The sequence below is a fragment of the Acomys minous genome (genome assembly GCF_964271855.1).
Source record: "Acomys minous genome assembly, chromosome: 3".
Classification (NCBI taxonomy): domain Eukaryota; kingdom Metazoa; phylum Chordata; class Mammalia; order Rodentia; family Muridae; genus Acomys; species Acomys minous.
Window position 1 is genome coordinate 111,576,031 of NC_140485.1, and position 6,672 is coordinate 111,582,702.

Below are 6,672 nucleotides of genomic sequence, written 5' to 3' on the forward strand. Positions count from 1 at the left end.
GTATACATTGCACTAATAATTAAGGCCAAAGTTTAAATGGACTGTGGTAGATGATAATCACTTGCTGAGAATTAGTGGTGTACTGGAGTTTATTCATGGCAGTTAATTAGGGCCAACTGATAGATTTTCAGAAACTTTGTGAACTGGTAAACATCACATTTGTTGCTGGAAATTAGCCATGATAGAAATAATGTATACCATGGAAACTGTCAAGATTTATGTTTATCATTTTGTTTTGTCTTTCCCAAAAAGCCAGTTGTGAAACCCTTGAACAGCACCCCATCATTGGAGAGATCAAATGCTTGCATGGGTCATGTCATAGAAGAAGCAAGGCATTCCAGGCAGGCTCCAGCTGTTGCGCAGTTGGCTCAGTACAGAGCCGGACCACCCTCCACACCAGCTTGCTCTTTTTGCCAAGTTCAGAATGTGAGATTTCAGATTCTAGAGCTTTGCAAGCTGCATTAGCTCCACTAACTGCTTCCCGAGAGAGCTGCCTTTTCATTGACTCAGGTTCACAGGGCTCAGTTTCCCTCTCATGCTGAGTTAAAGAGGACCAGAGAGAAGGCTGCAGCTGAGTTATCTGCATTTCCTTCCGAGCTACTTTATTTGTTATTTTTCCCTTTTGTCATTCTGTCCTTCATCTTCAACTTTCATACGTGAATCTCAGTGGCTGAATGAAGCTCTGGTCTTGTATTTGCATCCTAAGTCCTGAATAAACTCATTCTTCAAAGCAAATACATGAACTCAGACCCAAGATTTAGTATAAGGAAAAAAAAATGTGTAAGGTAATATAAATGAAAATCCCATATTAAAAATAAAATACTATTAGTTTTGTTGTAGAAAAGAGTTTATTCTATTTTTCAAAATTGATGTCTTTGTCATTAGTCCTTGGGGCTAGGGAAGGTAGCATCACTGAACTTGTCTAGAAGGACAGTCTGGCCTCAACTCAGGCTGCACTATACAAGGTCTGTGACAGATAGATGACTAGTCATAGGCAGGAGAAACCTGTGAAACAGGGGAGCCACTTCCCTAATCGCTTCCTGTCTCAAGCAAATGCGCCAGCTGGTTACCTATCAGAGCTGCATAGGGAACTCCAGGCTCCTGCACTCGTACTGCTGGTACCTGTGATGCATCTCAGAAGGCCTGTCCCTCCACCAGGCAGGCTCAGCTCTCAGTTTCCTTTCCCTGCAGCTACTCAGTTGTCTTTAAAAATAAAACAAAGAACCGGCGATGCATTTCTCCCCTGCTGTGGTTCTTTCAGGCCCAGGGAAGTAGCCAAGGCAGCTTCGGACTCCCCCAAATGCCTCTGGCTAGTCTCTCTCTACCCAAGAGTAAGCCACATGGCATTTTCATATTTATAGTAAGCCTTTCTCCTTCACCCATGGAGCAGTCTATGGTTTCACTGCACCGTCCCTTATAGTATCTTACTTTTCTTGTGCTTGTAATAAAATCCATCAGCAGCAGGGCGTGGTGGCGCACGCCTTTAGTCCCAGCACTGGGGGGGGGGGGGGCAGAGGCAGGTGGATCACTGTGAGTTCAAGGCCAGCCTGGTCTACAAAGTGAGTCCAGGACAGCCAAGGCTACACAGAGAGACCCTGTCTTGAAAAACCAAAAAAAAAAAAAAAAAAAAAAAAAATCAGCAAAAGCAACGTAAAGAACAAAAAAGGGTTTATGTGGGCTCAAGTTCATTTGCCCCTTAAGAAAATCCTAGTCCCAAGAACTAAGGTCAAGTTGTACCTACTTACCACCAGGAAGCCAAGAACAAGTGCTTGTGCTCGGCTCTCTGTCTTCTTTGTACCCAGCCTAGGATCCCAACCCAGGGAAAACCCAAGCTGCAATGTGTGGGTCTTCCACTTCAGTTAACTTAATCACTACAACCCAGAGAGATGCCTCTAGACCACATCAGTTTGACACTTGAGAGTAGCCATCACAACCGATAAACTTGCTAAATACCAAGCTTCGTGCTCAGTGAGCATAATTCAGAAATATTGCCATTTTTGTGATTCTTATAATGTAGTGAGACATCCAAGAGGGAATCAAATATTCTGATGGAGCAGTATATAACTGGTGACTCTATTTTCACTGAAAACAGGGTGTGGTGTCCCAGCCATGCATGTAACTACCTAGAAATGGAACTTTGGTTTTTTTGGTTTTTGGTTTTTGGTTTTTTTTGTTTGTTTGTTTGGTTTTTTGGGGGGGGGGTTTCGAGACAGGTTAGCCTTGGCTGTCCTAGACTCGCTTTGCAGACCAGGCTGGCCTCGAACTCACAGTGATTTGTCTGCCTCTGCATCCTGAATGCTGGGATTAAAGGCATGTGTGTGCCACCACGCCCAGTGGAATAGATCCTTCTTAACTTAAGATAATTTCACTTTTTTTTTAGGTTTGCCATTTTTTTAATTAAACTTATTTTGCATATACATTTATATTATTATACATACATATAATAAACTACCTATAGCAAGAAGAACCATGACACAATCAGGACTTATATAAATATTACATTCTTAGTGTTTTGGCTACTTATATTTGACAACCTTGAAGAAAACATCTTTCCTATCTTGGTGTGTCTAAAATTCTGAATATAACTCCACAACTATCGTATCTCATCTTTATCAACATAAAACATCTATCTAGACTTAAAAACATCTTAAACCCTGAATAACTAAGCTTAATTGTAAAACTAAACTATCTGGTCTTCAACTTCATCAGAGACTTGAAAAGGAATAAAATTGATTACCTGAATATACTGGGAGTGCAGGTTAATAATTTTCCAAATGAAAAGATAACAGAAACAGTTTGCTGCCTGAATAGTCACACAAAACTCTATAATGTTGGAGCATCATCTTCAGCCTTCTGGATAAATATATCTGACAGACATATTTGTGGCAGGAACTATTGAGAACTTGCTTACCCTGACTTGGCAGAGTTTGGCCATCAACTATGCCCGCATCCAAGCTTGCCCTTTTTTAGGCAGAATTTTGTCTGTGGTAGAAACGACATTTTGCCCAGTAGCTTTTTTGCGCATTTGAAGCCATCTCCATAAGGAGGTTCTTTGGTTCTTATCATCCCCTTTGAAGTAGGATGGATGCTGCCAGGAGTTAAGCTATCTCAGTGTCAGTGAGTTTTTAAAATAATAAAAGCATTTTCAAATGCCATATTCCTTAGGTCTCTGGGGTTTTTGAAGACCTTGTTTAACTATTTACCTTATCTTTCTATAGAATCATATCTATCTGTTTCACCTAAGATGTATATCCTTGTGATAAAAATAGACTAGTAATTGATATGACCATGATTTGATCAACTAACAATTAACTTGTATATCTTATTTATCCTAAACAGCCTGTAATAGCACTTTCAAAGTATGGGAAGTAAACCTTGTATTATGATTGAGTTATATGGGTACAATACCTCATATTAGAGTAGAAATATATCTAAGATAATCTTACTTTTTAAAGAGCAGTTCTTTGAGCAAAAATTCTGACTTTGTTGGGTGATTATAGATAGACTATAGAGGTAACACACAGAGAGACACACATACAACACATATACACAGACACACACACACACACACTTCAGAGCCCAGTAGTAATCATTTTTGTAAAGTTCTCCCGTTCCTTCATCTCACCTAACTCCCATAGGCTTTTTACCCTCTTCTGGTCGACTAGGTCACCGTTAGTAGGAGCATAAATAACTTCCAGTATTTTATTCTTCAAGAGTTTTGAATTTCATACATGTTTTGGTCATATTTACCAACTTTTTCCAGATCCAACCCTCTTTCTTTATCCATTCAAATTGTCTCTTAAAGGGAGGAGGGGAACTTTAAGACCAATTTGCTCAGCCCAAATGTTTTTACAAATATGGTCTTGCAACATGGTTAACTTATCAGGGGACAGACACATTTATAGAGAAACTTATCATTTCTCGGAAGCTAATAATTGCTGTTCACTTCTCCTCGGGGCATGGGGCTTTGTGTGCACTTCATCTCTCTGTGCTGGAACTTGGACTGGATAGAACATGTTCAGGGTTTGCACCTGTTGTCACAATTGCTGTGAATTCTTTTGTGCAGTGCTCTGCCATACCCAGATGGTGTTTCTTGGCAGTCCTCTACCACTTCTGGCTCTGACATTTTCCCACCATATTCCCCCTTCTGCAATGATCCCTGAGCCTTGGCAGGGCGTGGGCGATATCTATGTTCCTCTTAGGGATGAGAATTCTGCTTAATCTCTTTACTTCAGCCAGTTGTGCATCTTTGTACTAATCCCCATCTTCTACAAATAGAAACTTCTCAGATGAGGGCTGAAAGATGCACTTATCTGTGGGTGTACAATAAGTCATTCCTAGTCAGTTCACTATTGTGTCATTTAACAGCATAGCAATAGCAATTTCTTCCTTAGGGTCGGTGTCCTGGCTAGGGCTGTCTTCACAGAGCTGCTCAGCACCTAAGGCTTCCATTCTTTCTTCTTCCTCAAAACCATCCTTATTGATTGCTAAATTTCCTGTGGGATTTTTCTGTTCTGCTACTGAAAACTTAAAAACGTAGAAACTCCCAAGGATTCTTAAGCTGGACCAGCAGGTCATTCTTCAGTAACCGGATCCTAAGGGAGATGCTAACCAAAGGATGAGAAGATAGGGAAAATAAGAAAGCTTGGCATCAGGAAGTCTTAATAAGCTGTTAGCTCATGAAATCAAGGTTATTAAGAAATACAACATTGCGTATATACTATTTGTGGTGGGAGGAAATGAGAAGGTCAGGGGAAAGCTCCCATAAAATGGGATGAAGTCAGCAGGAAGCTAATCAAGCAATGTTGCACAAAGGAACATCACAGAATGCACACACAGTCGCCTTGGAGACTGATAGCCAGAGCCCCTTAGGGTAGAAAGAGTTGGATTCTCAGGATATGAAGCCAAAGTCCCCCCAAAGTTATGGTCTTAGGTCTTTACTAGCTCTGCCAACATGTGTCTGGTTTAAGGTAATGAACTGTATTTTCTCCATTTATGGGCTTCAGGAGAAGCACTGGACCAGTCCAGCCTTCAACAGATTCTTATAAACTAGAAGCTGCCGTTCCCTTTCTTTTTTTACTTCATTGAAATTTAAAATAAAATTGTTTTGTATTTACAGATGAAGATTGTGCATATCTGTAATGCATGTATTTTGAAACATCTCAGTTGTAGGATGAGAGAACAGTGAGCTAATTAACTCATTATATCACACAGTTAGGACAGTCTTGTGATGAAGGCACTTAAAATCCATTCCCTCTGTGATTGCCAAGAACATATCAAATGGTGATTGCGGGGGACAAACCTTTGAGACAGAAGAGTTGAGGATGGATCTCTCGGCGTGGGCACTATCTTGGTGTGTAGTTCTCCCTCAGGGATGTTACAGCGTGTGCATGGGCTACTATTGGAAGATAAGTTTAAAAAGACAAAGATATACTGAGGCAGAGAGTTTGCCGTGTTTGCAATGCTAAGCCATCCAGTTTTTAATTTCCCGACATTGAGTATTATGAGAAGGGTTCTGAGAGCCACTAGAAGTTGTATGAGACTTATTCGTCTACAGTGACCACGCCCTACTTGCGTGGGGGGCCGGAGGGATGGGGTAACCAGCTAAGATGCTTGCTGCCAGGCCTGACAGCCTGACTTGGAGGTTGGTGGAAGTACAGAACTGACTCTCAGAAGCTGTTCTCTAAACTCCATGGGCATGCCTGCTTCATGACCCACACGCAGAGTAAATAAATGAAATGAAATAAATTCTTTTCCAAGGTGGAGTTACTGGCAAGATCAAAATGAAAACAATAAAAAAGTGCAACACGTCAGTAAACAAACAAAAGCAAATTGCTAGAATAATGTACAATGGAAAGGCAAGCTCCAGTCTATAGACTAAAATGAAAACTTGTTCTAGAAACAGAATTAAAAGTTGGGTAATAGACAGAAGAGGCAGAAACATCGCAATTCTGAAGCTCAAAGTAGGACCCCCCCCCACTGTCCCCTTGTCCCAGTCACCAGCCAGGTGGCAGCTCAGATACGCTGACAGTTTCTGGCTCACATAGAGGGCCAGTTTTTCCTTTTAAAATCTTCCATACAGGAAAAAAAAAACAAAACAAACAAACAAAAAAACAAAACAAAATAAGCTGTGAGTCTCCTTTAAGGGCCAATGGGGAAAGCTGTTCAATTTGACTTCCCAAGAGCAATAGGATCAGGGGCCCAGGCCTCTGCCCACTTACACTCAGGAATGAAGGCTGAAATTCACACAAAGATGACAAAACAACAACTAGTGCTCTTAGTTGTAACTTGGATAGCTGCTCTTCTACGAAAACATTTTTTTTTCTGGAAGAGTTCTGAGTGAGTTATTTTTTCCTGGTCCTACAGTGTCTTACTACAACAAAAAAGAAATGTACAGAATACTTAAAGACTGAATATTTCATAGGAAAGCTGAACGCTGTTGTAGTGAGCTCTCTTAAGACTTTTGAGAAATCTAACAAATCAAGTGAAAAAGGGTCTCAAGATACAGATAGAAGTTGTATAATCCCCACTTTATTCATTTTCCTTTGAGAAGTAGTAGCAGTCAGTGACTTAATTAGGGTCTCTATTGCTATGACACTCCACCAAAAAAAAAAGTTGGAGAGGAAAGGGTTTATTTGCCTTACATTTCCGTATTGCTGTCCATCAAGAAGT